The 24,365-nt window shown below is 40.7% G+C and overlaps 1 protein-coding gene across 3 annotated transcripts in view; it reads left to right on the top strand.

The window, feature by feature from the left end:
• Positions 1 to 24,365, top strand: part of NDFIP2 (Nedd4 family interacting protein 2) — a 345,019-nt gene that overhangs the window by 158,323 nt on the left and 162,331 nt on the right. For 2 of the 3 annotated variants that reach the window (XM_088459031.1, XM_088459043.1), the window contains one exon: positions 2,614 to 6,879. The gene's annotated coding sequence lies outside the window, so the exon portion shown is untranslated. Of the gene's footprint in view, positions 1 to 2,613; positions 6,880 to 24,365 lie in introns of those variants that run through there. The other variant, XR_015872919.1, reaches the window with a different exon arrangement.

The raw sequence follows: 24,365 nt of genomic DNA, 5'->3' as shown, positions 1-24,365 counted from the left end.
AATATACAGTATATAATACAAAGAAACAAATGGATCCAAACGCTCAGTTCTTAAGAACATAGGTTCTACCTTATATTATCAGGGAAGACACAATATAAATAAATATATGGATAGTTTTTTCAAATAGTCACATTCATAGTCCCCTTCTCAATCCGGGAGAAGTTTGAAAAGAAAACATCCCAATTCTGATTCCGTCAACTTGTCTAGATCTTCAACACCATTAATCCAATAATCATGTGTAATTCCTCACAGATATATGAAAAATAGAGGAAAAGACACATACATAGTGTAAAATCATTAAGACAATTTATTTCAAATACATACATAAAAATGGCTGCGTACCATAACCAACAATGGGTCTTTATCAAGGTGTGTGACCCATTGTTGGTTGAAACGCGTTGGTGGAGTATGGAGGCAGCAATACCATTGGTCCACAGAAAAGGAGGTACAGCTTAATAGGGGGAGCTAATCCTAAATGACCCCTACATGCTTTCTACTGTGCCTTTTCAGAAAAAGGACATTTATGGTACACAGCCAAGTGTGGGTTGAGAGAGAGAAATACTTATCCATTGGGAAGTAAAAGAGCAAGCTTCCCCATTGAGGAGTCTCAATCCCATCCTTCTGCTATGGCTGAGGGTCAGTGTCTGTGTTCCTGTGGACTAATTCATGAGCTCTGAGTGCGTGCATGAGTGAGATGCTATTTTCCCCCATCCTCCCATCACTTGTGGGGTGTGGTTATGAAAGGGGTATTTCAAACCATTGTGGTAGGTAGGGACTCAGGCAGGAAGTTGTCTGTATGTGTTACAACAAAGGCCAGAGAACTCATGGCCACGTGTTGAGATGCTAATCTTTTGCCTTAGGCAGAATGTGGTCTTGCTACATCTGTAGATATGTTAATTAACCTGGTAAACCAGTTTCTGAGCTATGATGATATAGTCCTCTTATCGGACTATGTTTAAATAAAGACCATATAACTAATATTTATATATATATATATATATATATATATATATATATATGATTGGATACTCTCCACTCCTAAAGATCCTATTTATAGGAAGAATGAGGCTGTATTTAAATCTTTATTCACTTGGTAAGGAGCCTTGCTGCAGCCTGAGATGGTTCCAACCTCATTTCGGGCCCACTCGACTCGTGCTGTCGGGGCTTCTTGGGCTGTACGGCATGGTGCCTCTGTTGAGCAGCTCTGCAAAGCAGCTACCTGGCCATCTGTACACACTTTTTCAAAATGTTACCGCTACCATGCATTTGGCGCAAGTGATGCCAGTGTTGGGCGGAAAATCCTTAGAGAGGTCGGTTCCAACGTTCCCCCCATTAATTGGCTTGCTTTGGTATATCCCAGAAGTAATGGCATCCCCCAGGTGGATGAAAATGGAAATTCGATTTTTACTCACCGTAAAATCTATTCCTAGAAGTCCATCTCGGGGTTGCCGGGATTCCTCCCTTTTTGGTTTCATACTAGATACCTGTTGGTTTCTGGTTTCTCAGTTCTTCCATGGGTCTTCCACCGGGTTTGTTAAACATAGACTGAGGTTATGGTGGAAGGGGAGGGGTTATATAGGGGATGGAGCCAGTTTCAATTAGTTAGTGCCCGACTTCACACCTCACTACGCATAACCCAGTAATGGCATCCCCCAGATGGTCTCCAATGAAGAGATTTTACAGGAGTAAAAATCAAATTTTTTTCATGCACTTCTCCCAGGTCGCATTTTGTAGAAATGTCGCATACCCCTGCCTCAAGTACCACAAATTGGCATTTGTAATTGGATTTTGCATTTCTCAGATGCAAATTCGTTCAATGTCTGCGAGTTTCATAAAACAAACTCGCATTTGCAAACTTGCACCTAATAAGATTGAGCCCACTGTGTTTCGGGTACGGCTGATTGTGTGACGCTGATACTGTAGCTGCAGAGAGGAGGGTGTGGAGGGTATATAGGTGGAAGACTGTGGTCATGGACTGCACCATGCACTGTTATATGGCCTGCCCATGCTGCTTCATTACCCAGCACTTTACTGGGGTTTAAATTAGGAGTTAACCAGCTGCCCCTTAGGGTGCGACATAGGAGCACCAAAATTAAATTGTATCTGTGTCACCCCTGCTTGTCTGCCCCTCGCCTTTAGAATGTAAGCTCTTACGAGCAGGGCCCTCTACCCTCTTGTGCTTCTCTTTACTTTCAGGTACTTCTCACTCTAGGGCTCCTAACACTTCGTTACTTATGCTCTGTTGCTTATGTGGGTGTTATGGTTGCTAATGTAGCAATGTATATTATCCATGACTTTGTCCTGCATTGTAATGGACTGTAAGTCACTGGTCACCTATTTGTTTATGTACTTTGTAAGGCGCTGCAGAACACTTGTGGCGCCATATAAATAAATGATAATTTACAAGCAGGTGTGCCTAATTGTGTACTGGATATGTGTGTCTGGTGATCAATATTTTTATATAGATATACACAAAGCATGTGATTTACTTGTTTGTATTAGTTTTTTATCTTTATTTCGTTGTCTAATTCTGAAAAAACAAATAAAGTTTACACTTAAAATAATGATCACAAGTTTACGATGCTTTTGAATACCATATTTTCTTTTTTTCAGGCAAAAGCAAGCAGACATTCCTTTATTTTACCAATGTGAATCAACAAGGTGTACAACACTACAAATGAATAGAAGACTACTAAACGAGAAAATGAATCATTTGGTTTCCAGCAGCTCTTGTTGGTGAATATAGTCATTAAATATCTGTGTAAATATCTCCTTTAACATTGCACATTTGGCAAATGGAGGACTTTTTACAAATCCTCTACAAGACAGACGGTTTTTGAAGCAAAAATAGATGTGTAGCATGTTAGACTTGACCTGTTCCCATTCCAACTCATCAGTGGATAGATGCAAGTTTTTATTGTACTGCCCTTTTTCTTCTTTCTCGTTTGCAAATGTTTGAAGTGTTAGCATTTTAGACAGCAGAATACTATTCCCATTGTGTATACTTCAGCATGAGTAGACTTTTCCCTAAAAGTGAACATAATTTTGCAGATAAAGACAACCCACTTAACCCCCTTGTAAATATGCATCTTCATGTGACCTTTTGGCACTTTGGTTATCCAAGCACTATCTCATTACGTTAATTTAAATATGAATAATATGTCTATTTTTTACTAACATTAGCCTTTTTTGTATGAACGAATAGAACAAAGGTACTTGATACTGTCTAAAATGTGCCATATAATAATTTGTTTTCTCACTATAATTTTATCATCTTGTGATCTGTCAGTTTGAACAATGATTGAACAAGTGTAGTTCCCAAATGGACCTTCTCAAAGTATCAGATGCATATTTAATTTCTGTATGGTGGTTTATAACAACAGAGTATTCTCCTCATACCGAAGTGTCTTGATCTCTAAAATTACCTCCTTACTAAATTGTAGACCACTTTTTAGCCAGACTTGTTTGGGACATAAATAACATTTAATTGTGTTAAGCAAATTAACTTACTGTGTGCCATTTAGCTGTTAGACCAGTAAGCATTCAAGTTAAGGTGCGTACACATTGGGCGATTAAAGTGGACGACTGAACGATAACGATATCATTATCGTTCAGTCGTCCACTTTTTTGTCCATTTTTAACACAAAAACGATGAACGATTATGACGATGCGCGTTCCCACGGGTCGTTCGTCATTATCGTTCATCGGGTTAACATGCAGGCCAACCTGACGATGTCGTCAGGTTGCTGCATGTTATGGAATGGGGGAGAGAGCCTGGAGCTGAACGATATCGTTAATGAATATTGTTCAGCGGGTGTGCTCAATGTCATGAACGACATTGAGCACACCCTGCGGGGACACACTAGACGATATCGCTCAGGGAGCATATCGTCTAGTGTGTACACTCCTAAAGTCATATAAAGCTACTGCCCCAAGCACCACACATAGTTTCAGATTTCAAAATCTTTGAAAATCACATTAAATATATAGTGCTTTGAGGAAAATCCAGGTGACAGAAAGCAGTTAGCAGGGCAGGAAAAGGAGCTTAAAAGTTGGAACATTCACTAACTGTACTGTAAGTAAGCTCCCCCATCTCTTAACTGGCTGAATGGTCAAACATTTTAGATCACTTTCTTCTATAATTAAAAAGTAATAGAGAACAAATTCTAATGCCTTTGTTTAGTATTTTACTGAGGGATCACAGCACATAGCAATACTTTGTAATCCAGTATGATGGAGCAAGGTGTTTTGTCCTCTGTAAAGGATAAACATATTTACATTATATTAATATAATGTATTCCTGTACAGTCTGTAATTATACTTTTTTCTTTTTTTTTAATTAATGTGAACTAAGCGGTTTCACATTTTATTGCTGGAAAACTTAATATCATCTCCTAATCCTCTGCATACTAACAGCTAATTTGCACATGATTGGAAATGGCTGTTCTGTCCATTGCATAATGCGAAACCGGTGACTCTACGGCTTTGTGAAAGTCATAGGAATTCTAATTTGCCTTCTAATGATGTGCCAAGGGTGAGGTTGGGTGTGACGTGGGTAAACAATGCATTGCAACTGGAATATAGTTTGGAATGGATATAGAATTGCATTCTATGTTATGTTTTTTTCCCTCTTGTCTCAAATATGATGATCAATCTTTAATGATCTTGTGTCCTGCTGGGTTTTTTTGGGGGGGTCTTTTGTTCAAACTTCTAATGTAACAGTTCATTATCTGTACACTTAGGAGCATTTTCTAATTTATTTAATGGAACTTACAGGTTCATGGAAGAGAGTCTAAGGCCGGGTACACACTACAATGATATCTGCATGATTTGCCATTTCCAGGCAAATTGGAACGACCTATCGTGCATACAGTATTGTGAGTTGTGTATGCATAATTGCGCCCTCCCACGGGTTGTACACGATATCTTTTGGTTGGCCGTGCTGCGGTGGTGCAGTTTAATGAAGGACGGAACAAGATATCATTCCGTCATTCATTAAGTTGCACAGTATGTACGGGAAATCACAGATGGTCCAGGACAAAGGGGATTCGTCCCAATTGCCTGTCGTTGTAGGGTGTATCCAGTCAAATCTGATCTTCTGACTTACTGTAGTTTGACAACCCCATTTGCTTCACTAAACTACATCTCATGGAATACACTGTTTTATATCAATAGCTGGTACACATAACTGCTGTTCTGTGATCAGTTCTCTAAGAATTGAGAGATGTCATTTGATAAGTCAGAGCTGCAGGTGTGGCCTAACCCTCTTCTCATGGTTAGTCCCTTTTGCTCCTTTGGTCTAATCGGGTAATTCAGTTCTCCGTGATGTTCTGTGGAGTGCCTCCAGAACAGTCCTTAAAATGAGGAGAGATTCCTTACTATAATCTGGCAGCACATCACGGACAATTGTCCCTTACTTTTAAAAAAAACAACTAATTTAAAGGAAGTTGAATGATGAACATAGCAAATTATGAACCAAGATTTTATAGATGTCATGATGCTAAATGTAATAAATTGCAGTGTGATAAGTATAGGTTTTATTTATTAAATATTCTTGGGAGTGCTGCACAACTGGCGGGGTATCAATGGACCTGTATGACAAATTATTTAACGCATGATATGATTTGGTTATTTCAATATCCTGAAAATCTTTTGGTTGGTGCTTTACAAAATAAAAAAGTCTTAAGATTTTTGTAACTAACAAAATATGAGCCTTTCTGAGAATTCAAGGCATACAATTGATTATTATCTCTATTTATTTCTCCGTGTATCTACTAAAGCGGAACTATTTGCAATTAAATATTGTTGAGGCAGATTTGTATATTTAGAACTATAAAGTTGTCCATGAATACTGCAATTTGGAAAGCTAATTAGTCTGTTTTTAATTGACCATAAATTGGCACCTGTATGGACACACATCTCTCTGATCCTGATTTACAGCCTCCAATATAAATTGGGACAGATGGTATATTAGGTTGGACGATGGCCACATATGTCTGTGTACAGTATGAGGTCATCTTAGGACTGTGCGGATGTAGGTCCCATTCAAAGATTAGATTTTCCAGATAACTAATATTTATCTGATCATGTGTCTGTTTTGTTTGTTTGTATATTATTTGTTTGGTGTTCTCATCTGTGACACCAAGTAATGCAATATGACGTATCAAATCTATGCATTACCACATTAAATACATGGCCTATAACTCGTACTGATATATGCACTAAAGTCCAATGTACATCTTTTATATGATTCATTCAGTTTGTTTTCATTATATTGTTTTCCTGACGAGCAGCTAATTATTTGTGTGTAAATCTATTAACAGTGTAAGTTGTTCTGAAATGATACATGGTTCTTGTCTTCCTTTCACAAATTAAAACAGCCATAACTCCTTAAACAAAAAATGCTTTCTGTAGGGTTTGTCACTTTTTATATACTCTGAAAAATATGGACGTTTCTGTGCGAAGAAGTGATTCCGCACAGAGTATATTCTTCGTTTTAGAGAGCTACATAAAATCTCTAGTCTGCATTGGGAAAAAATGAAAAGGTGAGAAAAACAGTCATATAAATAACCATATTTTATGTGGCAAACCATATTTGTGTTAACTGTTTTGTGCAATAAATCCATTTTAAAATCATAAATATTTTAATAAAGAGAACCTGTCATACACAGGGAAAATTTGTTTGTGCAAGCTTGACTACTTTTTATGGTTTGACCAACATGCCTGTTTTTCATTAAAGAAAACCATTACATTAAAATGTGACAACGGGGGAAATTTATCAAAGCTTGGAGAGAGAGAAAGTACCGTCCAATCGGCTTCTAACTGTAATTTTTCAAATACAGGGGTCTATGTACTAAGCTCTGGAGATATATAAAGTGGATGGAGATAGTAGAAGTACCAACCAATCAGCTCCTGTCATTTTTCAAACACTCTGCAAAGTGATAGGAGCTGATTGGTTGGTACTTCTACAATCTCCATCCACTTTGTGTCTCCAAGGCTTAGTACATAGACCCCACAGCCTCTAAAGTGACAGGAGCTGACTGATTGGTACTTCATCTCTCTCCAATCTTTGATAAATCTCCCCCAATGTGTTGTAACAAATTCGTACATCAAAATGTTATTGTGAATGAAATGTACTGTTTGCTTATGTGTTGAGAGATTGCACATGACCATAGTTTTGAAAAAAATACCAAATTGTCAAAACTGGATGATTTCAGCAGATATTGTAGGTTCATGAAGTTGAGTGATTATATAAAGCAAACATAACACTGCTATGTGTCTGTTGTTCCAGTTGGATAGATGTTTGTTAATATGAAAGGGAGAAAAAAACGACATCTCACCCATTTTGTGGTTTCTTTGTTTTAAGTTATTCGATCATTTGCAAGCTTACATTATGTTAAAAACCAAGGGTCCCAAACAATGCACCTGATTTATTAACATATTTTTGACTGCAGAAAAAAGGCTCAACAGTTGATTTGCACTTTTTTTTCTGAAACTCATCTGTAATATTTTTCTATTTTCAATGTATGTGCTAAGTAAAATTCAATAATAAAACATTATTACTGTGCATAGTGTGACTTTTTTTGATCTAGATTAGATCCAGGTCTGTGCTGCAGCAAAGATTATGTTGGTCCCTTCAATGGCGGCATCTTACAGAGGAATGGGATTGTATACAGTCCTGTTTAGCCGCCGGTTCAAATTCCGACAAGTAGAGACCGACAGGCTGAGGTAAGTACTCTAACATTCCCCTCCCCCCCCTCTAACCCTAACCTCCCCCTGTTAGTGCCTAAACCTCCCCTCCCCACTCCCTAAACCTAACCCTCTAGGGAGGGTGCCTAACCCTAGCCCTCCCTTTCCCTAGCCTAAGCCTAACCCTCCTGGGGGGGGGGAGTGCCTAGCCCTAACACCCCCCGCGCCTCGATCGGGCCCGCTGTTTTCTGTGTTTCGGCGGCGGGATTATTACAGACGTCGGAAACTTGACGCCTGTCATAACTCCTTAGCCACCGTTCCGGCGTCGCCTTGCGGTGGCCGGTCACATAACTACATCCACTTATGGATATGTTACAGTTTCTCTGGTCAGAATACAAAACACATTTATTTCCAAAGGGTGTTAAGTCCTATAGTGGTTGGAAATCAAATATATATGTATGCTCGTATGTGCACAATTATGATCTAAAGCAGAGGTTCCCTTAGTCCACCATTAAAGTCCACGTTTTAGGGATATCCATGCTTGAGTCCAGATGGTTAAATCAAATTGATTGAGGTACTAATTAAGTCACCTGTGCTCAAGCATGGATATCCCTAAAACGTGGACTGTAATGGCGGACTTTGGGAACCGCTGATCTAAAGTGTAAAAGACATTATTTTTATGCTTTTGGATATACAGTTTTCCCTCTTTTATAATTGTTACTGGGCCTAATTTAGAGATGTACGCAAACATGATTGTGTGAGCTGTGTTTTTTATTACTGCTTGATATACATATACTCTTACTGTGAGTGTGGTACGCCTTTCTTTCCGTGCTTCCAGCCTATAAAAGAAACCTTTATATATACATCTACTGTGCGCATTTTTTTTATTGTGAAATTCTTATTGTGAAACCATTTGGGGTGTTGAAAATACACAGATACCTTTATGGGCAAGCTGATAATCTTTTGAATTGTGAGCAGGGTCCACACTTTTATGTTCTCCACCCACAATATCCTCGATTGGCACCACTGCGGAAATCTTTTATCACAAGGTGGACATCTTGTGTAATAGATAAGACTGCATGAACATTCTACATATGTGGTGTTGTTTTTTGTCTGTTATATGGTCAATGTGACAGATTCAAACTAAAGAAATACATTTTGGAGGAACAACATGATTGGCTGCTGCAGTATCTGCATTTTAGCACCAGGAATGTATTGTATAATGTCTATTTTATGTATGCATCTATGAGCGCCTTTTATTGAGTTCACAGCTTTTTTTTTTTTTTTTTTTCTTTTGTCTATGCATTTTTGTGATGACATTCCTATTGAGGATTGAACACTAAAAAGTCTGCTTTGCGCAAATCATTGGAAACCCATTACATTTCTATATGTATCCATTGTATTTAATGCCTCTTGCTACTGAGCTGCACTAAAGGTTATCAGCAGAGGTCCCAGCACACTGCTAAGTACAGGGGGAAAAATGGTGGTCCAGGGAGGGCCCCCAATCATGTACAGTTATTAGTTCTTCAGTAAGGTGGATTGCCAGTTTTAACAGATGAATGAATATACAATATATTAATACACATACTTAAAAACTTTCCTTTTTGTAACATTTGTACTTGATAAAGAGATTCATTAACAGAAGCCATTTATTGGTCAAGTATTTATGAAGAAATTCTCTACCATGTATTGGCAAATTAACCAGTGTTCGCGCTTTAAGTCAGTGTTTTATCAAACTTTTTCTTCAGGCTCCCTAACAGTTCATGTTCGTTTGCTGGAGCACAGGTGTATGTGTTCCGAACTGACACATTCTAAAGATCCATAGGTGGTCTGGAAAACTTCTCATTCCCACACACTGGGATAAATTTACTAAGAATCGTATTGGGCTTCTCAACCCAATCACTGGACATTGCCGTTAGTTTGGAGGGTCTACATGCAGTGTTTACTAAGCATCATTTTTGAGTGTATTGTCTTTTAAGTGGAGCTACCCATAGTTTGTTTTGCTAACTAAACCCCTGTTGGATCTCCCCCTTTAGGATAGACTCCGTTGTTAAATAGAAGTATGACACCGCTGTCAATGTGTGGTGGATTCAAAACAGTACACAAATCAGTAGGATCTGTGCAGGCTTTGGTGTGTAAAACATTAAGTAAATGGTTAATGTAAAAATGCATGGGGTCCCCACCAAAAAAATTAACCAACCCCGGTTGGTCTCAGCCTGGTCTGGTAATGGAAAAGTGTGGGGGGAATAGTATGGGGTCCCTCAGATTTTCCAATAACCAGCATCGTGGGACTTATGCTATAGCAGGGAGACACACAACATGGAGTCCCCTGCCATGATGCCCCAAACTGGTCCACCCAGGCCCGGAATACGTTTGGAAAGTGGGGACCCCCAACCCCCCCTTCCTTTGCAGGTGGACTGCAGGTTCCAGCAATCCTGCCCTGGCATGCTGGCACTTATGGAACAACAAGTGCCAGCATGCCTTGACATTAAGGGCCCACTGGCACCTGTAAAGAAAATATTGAAATAACAACTTTACACAGAAATGAAAAAAAAAAATCATACTCCCCAAACCCATTGGATCGACCCTCCTCCTAGGTCTATATAATAGAAGAGAGCAAACAAAATGAAAATCCAGAGCCCAAACGGACAATACTGTACACTCATTAAAGTACAAACACATAATAGCAAGTCATTCCCGGTCACACTCATAAGAATGAATGGGGAAGTGCTGAGACTTTCCCCGTCAGTGTGCTTGTTTGTTATTTTCTTTACAGGCGGACTACAGGTGCCAATGGGGCTCTTACTGTCCGGACATGCTGGCACTTGTTCCAAAAAATTTTGAGCCCGGGCTGACCAGTTTGAGGTTGGTTTAAGCCCAGACGCCATTTGAGCGCCACTGTATCTATAACCCTACTCGATGAGGCTATATTTCACTACTGTTTAACATTTCTATGTACATCTGCTGGACTTTATGACCTGTATTGTTCTTTCTGCTGATACAAATAAAAAGTAAAAAAAAAAAAAGGGAAGGTTGGGGGAGGGAAACAAGAGCTTGTGTTCCATTTGCCAAAGATGCAATACAACAAAATATTCCACCTCAAGTACTAAAATATAAGAATGTAGTAAAGTATTAACACAAAGGAACGGTAGCAGATCCTACAACTTTACAAAAAGAACATATGTATGGAAATGCTACACCACACTGTGCTGTCCCATTCCAGTATGCAACCCATTGCAAGGATAAACTGTTATCTAGCCCTTGAATATAATAAAATTATTTATCTTACATCACAGAAGATAAGTTGCTATCCAGACAAGCGAGTGGTTGAATGCAGTCCACAAGTTAATGTACTTGGAAAAGCTTGAACAACAACAATACAATCATCTTAGATGCTTTATGTTACTTTTCCCCTATATCCAATCTATAAAACATGCTACTGTATGAGTAAAAGTGCCTTCTCATCTAGTGGTAGATGAAATGCCCACTCAGCCTATTTATTAAAAATATTGGTCATATTTGGACATAAGACAGCGCCTATTTACTTTTCCTTTTTTTTTTTCTATTTTTTTGGTGTTATATATTACCACCTATTGTCAAAGGGGCTGCAGTCTGAACGTCTAATATTTATTGTAGTAAATACTTTCCATCACATCTGTCCTAATAGGTGCAGCGCCAGATTTTTGTTGTTGAAATGCCTATTTATTCAAAATATTGATCATCAGCACAGTATATCTTCCAATGCCATTGGGTCATTTACAATCAACAGACTGTATGGACCTGAAATATTTATCTGCGTGCCAGTGAGTCAGCTGTAGTTTTCTGATTAGTGTAATTTAAAGTGCCTGCTCCCTTCATGGTACGTGGAGTTGATCCTAAAAATAAATGTGTGCCTACATTTTTAGTATTATGGCTACTGAGGAAAATTCACATGTTAGATGCATGAATCCAATTGGTTTTGCCATTTATGGTCACCCTCTTTTTTTTACTTTCAAATGTTTTTCTTATGCAATAACATTTTTTAAACATGAACGTAAGAGGAACATGTGAATCATCTGTATTATATAATTTGTGTGCTGGAAGGTTTTTATTACAGTACCCAAAAGGCAACTTTCTAGTCTTCTGGATCTGTAAAGCTAGAGTGTTTGCAAGCTTCGTTGTGACCACAGTGGGGTGGTGGGAATGAAGAAGTCCAGAAAACTATTCAGTTACTACAACACAGCTAGGTGGTAACTCAACAAAACATAACAACCGTGGAAGCTGTGATGCTTCTGTTAAAGCAGCCATTATACAGTGCCTTGCAAAAGTATTCACCCTCCTTTGGCTTGTTACCTTTTTTGTTACATTACAACCTGTATTTTTTTTTTTATCTGAATCATATGTGATGGATCTGCACAAAATAGTCTAATTTGGTGAAGTGAAATTATAAAAATATATATAAAATAGAATCTTTAAATAACATTCTGAAAATTGGTATGTGCATATGTAATCACCCCCTTTGCTATGAAGTCCCTCAAAAGTTCTGATGTCAAAAGTTCTGGTGCAACCAATTACCTTCAGAAGTCACATAATTCGTGAAATGAAGTCCACCTGTGTGAAATCTAAGTGTCACATGATCTGTCAGTATAAACACACCTGTTCTGAAAGGCCCCAGAGGCTGCAACTCCACTAAGCAAGAGGCATCACACCATGAAGACCAAGGAACTCTCCGAAAAATGCAGGGACAAAGTTGTTTAGAAGTACAATTCTGTGTTGGGGTATAAAAAAAAAAAATCCAAATCTTTGATGATCCCCCGGAGCACCATCAAATCCGTCATCATCAAATGGAAAGAACATGGTACCACAACAAACCTGCCAAGAGAGGGCTGCCCACCAAAACTCACAGACCGGGCAAGGAGGGCATTAATCGGAGAGGCAGCACAGAGACCAAAGGTAATCCTGAAGGAGCTGCAGAGTTCCACAGCAGAGTCTGGTGTATCTGTGCATGTGACCACAATAAGCCGTACACTCCATAGAGCTATGCTTTATGGAAGAGTGGCCAGAAAAAAGCCATTACTGAGTGATAAAAATAATAAGACAAGATTTGAGTTTGCCAAAAGGCATGTGGGCGACCCCCCAAATGTATGGAGGAAGGTGCTCTGTCAGATGGGACTAAACTTTAACTTTTCGGCCACAAGGAAAATGCTATGTCTGGCACAAACCCAACACATCCCATCACCCCAAGAACACAATCCCCACAGTGAAACATGGTGGTGGCAGCATCACGCCGTGGGGTTGTTTCTCAGCAGCAGGGACTGGGAAACTGATTTCAGTTGAGGGAAAGATGGATGGTGCTAAATACAGGGATATTCTTGAGCAAAACCTGCTTCAGTCTGCCTGTGATTTGAGACTGGGATGGAGGTTCACCTTCCAGCAGGATAATGACCCGAAGCATAGTGCTAAAGCAACACTCGAGTGTTTTAAGGGGAAACATTTAAATGTGTTGGAATGGCCTAGTCAATGCCCAGATCTCAATCCGATTGAGAATCTGTGGTCAGACTTGAAGATTGCTGTTCACAAGCGGAATCCATCTAACATGAAGGAGCTGGAGCAGTTTTTCCTTGAGGAATGGGCAAAAATTCCAGGGGCAAGTTGTAGCAAGCTCATAGAGACTTATCCAAAGCGACTTGCAGCTGTAATTGCCGCAAAAGGTGGCTCGACAAAGTACTGACTTTAATGGGATGAACAGTTATGCACGCTGAAGTTTTCAGTTATGTTGTCCTAAATGTTGTTTGATTCACAATATAAAACAAAACACAACTTCACAGTTGTAGGCATGTTCTGTGAATTAAATGATGCACACCTTCAAACAATCCATTTTAATTCCAGTTTGTGAGGCAACAAAACATGAAAGATGCAAAGGGGGGTGAATACTTTTGCAAGGCACTGTAGATGTATAAGATCATATTGCCAGTTCAGCTAGCTATCACATGAAGACAGAATAGAGGCGATATTTTCTTACATTTCTACAAAGAAACTCTGCTGTACTGCAGAATAAGAAAAAGCAGTTGAAAGATAAAAACAATAATGATTTAGAAAATAGGCCCAGTAGAAATGCTTTAAGACTGGTGGGCTCCCCTGACAGATTATGGACATTGTTCCACTGGACCTACTAAAAATAATACATATTATAGAGGAACAAGACTCAGTCACAGTGAAGAATGTGTGCACCTATTGGGGCCATTGTGGGGATGATCAGCACAGGGTGGAGAATTTCATACGTCTGCTTTATAACCACACTGAGACTATAGGGTTAGTTTATAAGGCGCAGAAGACCATCACTTCTAAAGGAAATGAACTGTATTTGTTCCAGGGAATTTTAAGAGCCAGGCAAGAATTGTTAGCTAACCACTCAAATGTATAAATGAAGGTCAGAAAATGATACTTCTACCCAGGAAGATAAGAATTTCTACAAAGCTCAACATTAAATCATTTCTTACAGCCGGAGATTCAAGAGAGCTCAGAAAATACTTCATTGACCTGTCATGCAGATAGATAAGACACTTGTCACATATTTATATTCGTTATATATTGTGTTCTGAGTATATAGGGATTTATACTTCTAAAGGTAAAGGTTATATGTGAGTGGGAATAAAATGAAGGGCACTTGTTTCAAAAGGATCTGATGTTTGGGTGGAAAATAATAAAGTTTTGCTTAATGTAGATGCTATTGTTGCAAATGTAATACTCTGAAGTAATTGCAGGGACAAAGACATTCAAGTACTTCTTAAAGGTGGTAGGATAGTGCAGTACATCAAGGCCTCTTGTTTCCAAAGGATTCTTCTGGAGATGGATAGAAGCTTGCACTCATTGTTAAATCTAAGAGCAGTTTAAAACTTAACACAATATATTTTACATTACTGCACTTTCCTCAATGTATAACAGAAATCTTACCAACCAGACTGCTCTTGTTTAGGCCAGTGGTTTCTAAACTGTCCTCAATGCACCCTAACAGTCCAGGTTTTCAGGATATCCATACTTAAACACAGGTGACTTAATTAGTACCTCAGTAAGTTTGATTATACCATCTATACACAAGCATGTGAAAACCTAGACTGTTAGGATGTCTTGATGACTGAGTTTGGGAACACCTGGATTAGACTAACAGATAAATTACATAAAAATAAAACAAATTTGCCTCACCTATGCTCTTTTAACTAATTTGCTGTAGTAATATTTAAGTTGCAAGTTATATACTACGGCATACAGTTGATTTAACATTGGGATCACCAGAATGACAAAGAGCCCATATTTTGTACACAAGTTCCTCCCATTTAGCCTAAATGAACCGGGTCATAGAATATATTCTAAATACTGAACTAGAAGTATCAGTCTCCTAACTGTCCTAAGTTCTCCTGTGGCAACTTTTATTTCAGAAATTTATATATATATATATATATATAAATATATATATATATATATATATGCTACTGTAATTTCACAGTCCGCCTTTCCAAGCAAGTAGGAGATTCACAGAGCTGAGAAAGTAGTAATGAATTATGCAGCGAACAGTCACAGGCATATATGTGAAGGCTCCCTGCTAATTAGCATTAGTTCCATGTATTAGAAGCTAACAATGGTGAGGAAGTGCTAACTTCCTTGTGACCGTTGCTTAGTACCTCAGTAACAGCTGCAGGGCCACCATCAGAGGGGGACTGGAGTCCTGGGCTCAGACAGAAAGGGGGTCCGCCCCTGGCTCCTACCATCCAGGGCCACTGGGAGCTTGGGATAGTTTCCAGAGCTTCTCTCAGTGGCTTGCCAGGCCCATAGATCCTTGCTCTCACATGTCGGGACGATTTTAGAGGCACGGTGACAGGGGCATGTACAGGGCAATATAGTTTTTTTTTTTTTTTTTTATGTGGCGCGTGGCTGCTGAGAGGAGCCGCAAGACGAAGAGGAGCAGCTGCCAACCGGTAGGCAGAATAAGATAAGTGATTGATGCTGGGGCTGGCTGGTGACATAAAAGGGGGGCTGGCAGGAGACACAGAAGGGGTGCTTGCTGGGGAGACAAGGGTTGGAGTTGCAGAAACACGGGTGGCCCTTCCTATTTTGTCAGTCCCTGGCCCCACAATTTCTGATTGCAGCCCTGTACAGCTGTATGTATCCTGACAGTTGCTTAGTACTTCAGTAACATACTCTTGTGGCTTGTGCCACTTGACTCCCCACTGGGGACGTAAGGCTAGTACTAAGTCAGCAGTATGGGGGGTTAGACACCTGTTAATAGGACTGTGGCTCTGGACCTGAGGGTAGCTAGCACATTGCAACCCCTGCATTTAGCTGACAGGAACACTGATCCGCTGTTGTAAGGGCTGATGAGCAGGTCATCACAATGTAGAATGGCACAGGGCATCCAGGACCAGCTTGCCCCAGAGTAAACAATACATGCTCTAAACAGTCCATGAAGTAACAATATGTCACCCATAGTTTTATTATTTTACACACCACTCTTAAGCCTAACTTAAATAATAAATAAGACGTAGACAACTGTATAGCTTGGAAAAAAAAGAGGTCACAACCAAATTTATTAAGATCGAATTGGAATTTAAATTAATCCTGGTGGTGAAAAAGCAGTGATACCTCAGTCCACAGCTCATAAGTGTATCAAAATGGGATGGAGTTTCCATCCTGTGCGCAAACCATCCTGGGTAGTACCACCTCCCCTTAACTAGCACAGTGCTGGTCCCTCTCTAGGATGGAGACCTGGTCCTGCCCTAAAGTAGTAAACGACTCACCTCTCTCAAAGGGGGACTGCTAGCCAAGCTCTGCTGCGCTAAATTGAGCTGCCGAAGAGTACTGATTTTCGCCATAAAACGTGGACAAGTATATGTGTGCTTCCTCGTACCGAACACGGGGGTGCCTGATAACATGCCCGTCCAACCGACCACAAACCTGGACATTCCAGCGTTCAACTTTCTCGTAACTAGCCGGGGCTGCTCCACCTTGAGTACCTCGCCAAAACCTCCGTGGGATGACCTCCGACCAACATAGCTTAACCCACGGCCAGCGTTCTGCGATTAATTTCAATTTTCGTTCAATGGCAATAATCAGCTCTACTCCTTTACACGTGCCAAGGTCATTACCACCTAAGTGGTAGACAGTATGGACCCATTTGCTCTCTGATTGCCAAAGAAGTTCCAAAAGGCCACTCCACCTAAACCCTCTCAAACCAATCCAGCGGACCTTAAAAGGGGCTAAGAGAATGCCCAACAGTCCACACCCGACAATCTGTGATGGAGAAAAAAATAGTATAACCGCATTAGTAAATTGCAATAATTAAAACTCCTAGCCAAGGAACGGGAAAGTTGTTTGGGTGACCTAGATGGAGGTGAACGACACAAAACCTCTGTCTTTTGAGGGCAAAAGTGAAAAGAACTCCAATTCCCCTAGTGGCGGGTAGCATAAGGCCCTGCACCACTACTTCTGCAATTTATCGCCCCTTATACAACCCTTGTAAACCAAAGACTTCAATCTACCTAATTACTTGATTGCCACTGTGCATGTTGCTGCCCCAATCCTGAACGAGTGGGTGCCGTATTGATCAATCGGCACACCTAGGGGTAAATTTACTGAAGTGAGAGTTTGGGAGTGTTTGCAAACTCTGGAGAGTTCGGTAATTTTTTTCCCACTCTCAAATTTACTAATGTCAAACTCGGGAGAGAGAGCTCCTTTGCTACGGGAAAATACTGGAGAGTTGGCAAACTCTCTTCAATTCACCATCGGCATAACTCGAGAACCTTTTCACTAGTAAATATAGGATTCGGGAATTTACCAAGCAGAGAGTTTCTAAACTCTCATGAGATGGGAAAACTCTCCTGTAAAAACTTGTGAAAAAAATACACCTGCCTGTGATCTGTGAGTTTGGCAGAAACTTACACAGATCACTGTGATCCATGTATGTTTCTGCCTGTAAATACAAAAAAAAAGTTACAAATAAAAATGACATAGGTCCCTCCAAAAGGCTAACCAGCCCTGGACTTGCCAGCCAGTCCTGGTTCTTAAAATTACAGGGAACAAAATGTGTAGGGTTCCACAGTAATTTAAGAACCAGGGCCAGACCTGGTTTTAAATATAGGGAGAAACGTGAGATTCCCCTTATATCTAAAACCAGCTCTGGACCCTTTTTAGCAGGGGACTGATGCCACAGCCAGGGGTGCCCTTTCACCGGGTCCCCCAGCCGCAGCATCAGCCCTGACCGCTAGTTAGGTCAGGGGTGCCCCTCTCCAGGGCACCCCTGTCCTAGGCTGATAGCCTGGGGCTATCAGGTTGATAGTGTAGGTGTAGTTTTAAAAATATAATTAACATTGTCTTTACAGTAGAATTGCAGGTCCCAGCAAGCCTCCTCCTCATGCTGGTACTTGGAGAACCACAAGTACAAGCATGCGGGGCATTAAGGGCCCACTTGTACGTGTAGTTCACCTGTAAAGAAATGTGTAAAAAAAAAAAAGACACACCATGAAAATAAAGATTTATTACATCCATACACACTCAATATCTGCTACTCGGGAGAGAAATCTCGTTCTGCTTCACCATCGGACATCTCACTCTCCGCTAAACTCACTTCTTGGTAAATTTGAGATTCTCAGGAGCCTCAAATCACCCGAGTTTCAGCGTAGTTAATAGAGTTGAAAAAAAAGCAAACTCTCACAAACTCTATTCTTAGTAAATTTACCCCCTAGAGCTATCAGGCATCTATTGGACACACTTGTAAACTGGAACTTGGAGAGAGGGGAAAGATCTTCATGAATAACGCCCCCTACCCAGCTGATCCATCTTAGATCTTTGAATTTTTAACAAGATTAAATTCGCTTTAACTTCATTAGCAAATAGCAACCCTGTGTTAATTGATGTCTTATTAACTGCTGCTAATTATCCAGTTTTTAAAGCCCCAAAAAATGCCAGAGCAAAAGACAGACTGAACAAGACAACTTCATAGCTACCGTTAGCTACGCCTGAGACTGCCACTACCAAATACTTTAACATACCTACATCAATAGGCCTACGCAAGTCGCCTAAATTCGCCTGCTCCCTCGCCCAACCATTTAGCACTTTAGATATAATAAATGATTTGGTAGGATCAATCAAACCATTTAAACATGAAAAATTAGAAATGCCTGCTAAGGCACTTGACAGATGCTTTTGAACGCCCACTCATAACCTCTCCAGACAAACTCCAACATACTGTCCTGTAGATCCTTACCTACATCTGTCTTTGTCATAAAAACCTGCCATTCGCTACACACTGTTGAATAGGACCTCAATGTTCCTGGAGCAAGAGCCCTCAACTCAAATCCTTCAATGCCGGACTTATAATCTGCCAGACATAATCAGGACAGGACAAACCATGAACCCTAGCTGATAGAGCCAATAACCTAAACCTATCCCATTGAAAACGAGATAAAGCATCCGCAATCTCATCAACGCCCTGGACATGCTTAGCCATGAAATCAATATTCGTGAGTAGACAGACAAAAACTAAATGCCGAAGTAGCCTTAGCACCTGGGGGCAGACCAACCTCTAATTATTAATAGTTTATACCACCCCCAAGTTGTCGCAACAAAATATGATTTTTTGATTGCTAAGCCTCCAAGCCCAAAGCTCAACCGCTACCACAATTGGAAATAGTTCCAAAAGAAGTAAGTTATTTGTTAAACCTTCCGAATGCCACAATGCAGGCCAGGCCTCCGCACACCACTCACCTTCAAAAAATGTGCCAAAACCCAATGCCCCTGATGCATCTGTCTAAAACTGAAGTTCACAATTGGCCACTGCCAAAAGGAGCCAATTTCAAACCCCGTTAAGCTCCTGCAAAGATCTCAACCAAGCGTTAAAATCCTCTTTCATTGCAGCAGAAAGACGAATCATATGGTTGGCCTTCTTTACGGCCACAGAGGCTCTTTCCAACCTGCGACAAAAAACCTTACCCATAGGAATAACGCAACAAGCTAAACTGAGCAAACCTAGCAATCACTGCAGCTGTTTCAGATATTTTTTTTTAGCTGAAACAAAACTTAACAATAACTCGCTAAGCTTCTACACCTTCTAACAGGGTAGTCTACACAGCCCCAACTCAGTGGCAATTTCAATACCTAGATAAGACAATTTAGTGACCGTCCCTTCTGTCATTTCCTGCGCAATGGGAACTCCCATTACTGAGAAAAATGCTTGAACTGAAAACAGCAGCTCACTACAAATCTTACTGTCGACCAGCCCTATTAAAAGAAAATCGTCTAGGTAATGAATGACACCTGCCTGGCTAGTACCTGCTTGAATACACCACTGTAAAAAGGAGCTAAAACACTCAAAAAAGGAACAAGAAATAGAGCAGCCCATAGGTAGACACTTGTCTACGTAATATGAACTGCCTACCTTAAAACCCATGTATCTAAATGACCCAGATGTAACGGAAGCAACCTATAAGCAGACTCGATATCTATTTTTGCTAACAAAGCTTCTTTTCCAAAATCCTGGACGATACTAAGGGCATCCTCAAATGACTGGTAAGTGACACTGCAATCCTCAGGATCTAAAGCGTCATTTTCTGACCCACCTTCCAGGTAAGGAAGGTGTTGTATCAATCTGAATTTACCCTGTTCCTTCTTTGGCACCACACCTAGCGGTGAAATACAAAGATCTTTTACTGGAGGTGAGCAAAAAGGGCCACACATACGGCCCAATTTCAGTTCCGCATCTATTTTTTTTTGCCATAACCTGTGGAAAATCCCTAGCCGATTTTAAATTCCTCTTCGCTAAAACTAAAACTGGACGAACCAACGGCAACCTAAAACTCTCTTTGAAACCCTGCAATTGAAAGGTTGAGTCCTTCCTGAGAGGATAGCACCTCAACCAACGCTCTAAAACCTCAGCATTAATTGGAGACACGGCTTTACTTAGAACCAGAACGCTGTTCTCCCTTTCCGCTGTATTATATCCTGGGCGTGCCGAAAAGGACTATTTACACCGAACAGCAGGCTCAGCAGTTGGCCGAGCCTGCTGCGTAACTTCCAGCCCCACCTCAATGTCCTTAAACCCAAAATTAAAAACTTTCTGTCCGTCCTGCTGTTTTCTAAAAAGCTAATCGTACAGCCTCCAAACGCTATGCCTAGCAGAAACCTGCATACTTTGCATTAAATGTAAGTACTTTAAAACATTCAGCTGAGCGTGTCTCAATGTAGCATGCTGCAAACCTACATTCCTGAAAGCCAGTTCTGATAACTCCTCCTAGCCTCTTCCGCTGCCGGTCCCCTTTTCTTTGCAGAATCTAACACCTTAGCATCATGGGTGATTGCGAACATGTCGACATACCGACCTTTTCTTATTCGCTCTCTAATCTTGGACCGAACGCCCTCAAAATTGCCGTGTTTTAGCAGTGGACCGCATCCACCGAAGCATCCGGAATCGAACTGGCTGTTACACTACCCGCTCTTTTAGGACTTTTGCCTTTACCCTTTAACTTTTGTACAAAATACTTCATGAGCTTGTGTGGCTTTTACCCCGAACTAGAGAATTCAGAAATCTTCAGAATACGATAGCAGAGCAATTGAAGGTGCTGCCAAGCTCTTCTCACTTGATCCAGATGCTGACTGGATCGTAGGTATATCCCTGCAAGTAGAAGCTTGTCCCTCGATGTGCAGTGCACCCATTGCTCTTTGACATGACAACCGATCCTCCGCGATGACATCTGCGGAAGTTGATGGGGACACCAACGGCTGAACCAAAGAGACCTGTGGACTTGACACATACGTTAGCCACAGAAACTGCAGTGCACTGACAGTATCAACTAATAAAACCAAAGCGCTATCGATACAATCCAGAACAATAGGTATACATACACAATAACACGTAATTCTAGCACTGCAAGGCCAAAGAGACTGTGAAGGTATCATAACAAACAACCAGAACTAACAAACAATAGTCTTGCGCAGCTAGAAATAGTATTCAAAAAATTATTTAATAATAATAATGTAAAAACACAGATAGACATATATATATATAGCAGCTATGATATCGATATCATCATTATAAAAAACATATACAAAACACAACAGCATAAAAAATGGATATCTAATCCAAATATAGTGTAATGAATAGAACTGAAACAGGGTAGTTCCTCATGTGACAATAAATAACTTTGTATCAAGTCAATCATGGGTCTCTTATGAGAGGAAACAAAAAGTGTCTATTTGAGGTATAGTAGAATTCCTAAAATAGAGCTAACAATTCAGCGTACTGAGTGATCCTGCTAATTAGATGATACCAGCTGGTACAATCCACTCACGGTTCAGTAGACAGGTCCGGTATTCTGGTATAAGCCGTAAGGGGGTAATCTGAGGAGGCTGGAACCTCCTCAGCATCTATACTGGCAGCCGCTAAATTAGGGGCAGAGCTAGCGGCTGGGGCTGCCCGGCACGCTGTCCCACTGAGTGTTGGAGAGCTGGGCAGGTGGGGAGTGCTGGAAACACCCACCGAACTCCTCACCAGCCAAGCCTGAATGCTGACGGAGAAGGAGCCGGCGGGGCTGGTGAATGTATGCAGACAGCCACGGTGGCGGACGGTAGGCGGGCCGGTGTTTGCTGCTGACAAGTGCGCTCCCCGGACCACAGGAAGCAACGGCAACCGCTAACGGTCTAGCCACTTCAGCAAGACGATGTATAGGGGGGGAATTGCGGCGGGGACGGGGCATTATTAGAGTAAAGAGGAAGAGAGAAAAGGGGGCAGACAGGATAAATGTGAGGGAAGGAAAGAGGCAGTAAAAGAGGAGAATAAAAGGACAGGAGGCAAGGCTGTGAATATGAAGGAAAATGAGAGAAAATATAGATTTAAAAGATAGACAGCAAAACTGCTAAGGCGCACATCCACTTGCTGATTTCTATGAGCAATTGAACAATATCGTTATCATTCAATCACTCATGAATCATGCACATTAATGTCAGAAATGACCAGTGATGTGCGCTCCTGCTGGTTGTTTCTGACATCAATCATCAGCAGAACATGCTGGTCAACCTGACGATAACGTCAGGTTGAGCATGTTAGGGGATGATTGATGTGCCTACACTGAATGACTGAACGTACAGTGTAGGCACATCACAGACTGTGAAACGACTGCACGATTACAATGTCGTCATCGTGCAGTTGTTTCAAAGTCTACTATTGGATGGGTCCCTTTAGTCAGTAAAGACACAGGGTACTTAACAGTCCAGGATCACAAACTGCAAAGAGGAAGTTGACTCCTCCTTCAGCCCTAATATAACACTGATAAACCCCGCCTCAACAGGGCAGCTAAAAGCTAAAGTTAATGACTGACAACTCACTACTACCAATTATAAATTATCAACAACAACCAGCTCTAACTAGTACTGTACCAAATAAAAAACAGGGTGCTTTTATTCTCTCAAGCTCATTCAAGCATTTGATTATTAAACCTAACTTACTGTGTCTATTAATTACAATTACAGCATATATACATATGGGGCAATATCACTGTATAACAGTCCCAGCCATATCACATATAACCGGGTATTACACAAATAATAACAAAATTCAAATGCATATAGTTACAGTGTGACCCCATTTGCTACAGATGAGCTGAAGGCAGTGTGGGGGTCACTAAGGGTGTCCTGAGTATGTGAGGCAGCATTGCAGGGGTGTCGGCAGCGGGGGATGCTGCCAGTGGAGGTGTCGGCAGCGAGGGATGGCGGGCGTCATCTTGTTTTGCTTCCTGTGTGCATTTAAATTTGGCTTAACGCTGATTGGCTGAGAGCCGTGACAGATGGCTCTCAGGCAATCAGCGTTAAGCCCACTCAATAGAAAACCTCGCGACCCGACAGCGTCATCGCGAGATTTTGCCTCGGGTGAGGGATCTGGGGCAGGTAGGGAGATACAAGCTTGGCTCGGATCGCCCCGGATCCCCGAAATTCGGGTGGGTTCGACTCTCTGAGAACCGAACCCGCTCATCCCTAATAAATTCATACAGCATTCAAAAGGTACTGTAAACTCCATGCGATAGCCATAGTAAATGATGTTCAGAGACTTAGATTATATGCTACAGAATAAAATTCCATAATTCCTTAGTATGTAGCAAAATGCATGTTATAAAATCAATTATGAAATGAAAGAAAAATACAATTTTAATATTTTTATTATTGACTTTGCAGATGGCCCATGAAGAATGGTGTCCAAATCTGCATCTAACAATAAACCAAACAAGACAATGCTTTTATTCTTCTTTGGTGTTTTAGGTGTAGAACCATGAGAGATCTTGGCTTGTAAACTGTGGGCTAAATCCTTTTCTAATTCCGTACCTGACCTGTAGAGGGCGAATGCTATGCAAAAATTGTGTTTTTTAATTATTTAAAAATTTACAGTAATTTCAATTTCAAATGTTTTTAGTTGCCTCCGCCGTGTTTTAATACGCTCGTATGTAAAATGTCATGATCTTGGCTTGTAAACTGTGGATTTGTATAGAAAGACAGAAGAACAGAAGGGCAAATTTTCATTTTTATATAGTATAGTAGAAGTAGATGGAACATAAATGTTTTCTTTGGATGAGAGTAAATGTGGCTCTCTAGTCTAAGGGGCATATACAAATGGGCATGAGGTTTTGCGAGTTAAAAACCTTGCGCACCTCGCGCCCAATTCC

This window comes from Taudactylus pleione, unplaced genomic scaffold (genome assembly GCF_031769625.1).
Source record: "Taudactylus pleione unplaced genomic scaffold, aTauple2 ptg000041l, whole genome shotgun sequence".
Classification (NCBI taxonomy): Eukaryota; Metazoa; Chordata; class Amphibia; order Anura; family Myobatrachidae; genus Taudactylus; species Taudactylus pleione.
The sequence above is the reverse complement of the archived record's forward strand: the minus strand, read 5'-3'. Positions and strand labels throughout refer to the sequence as shown.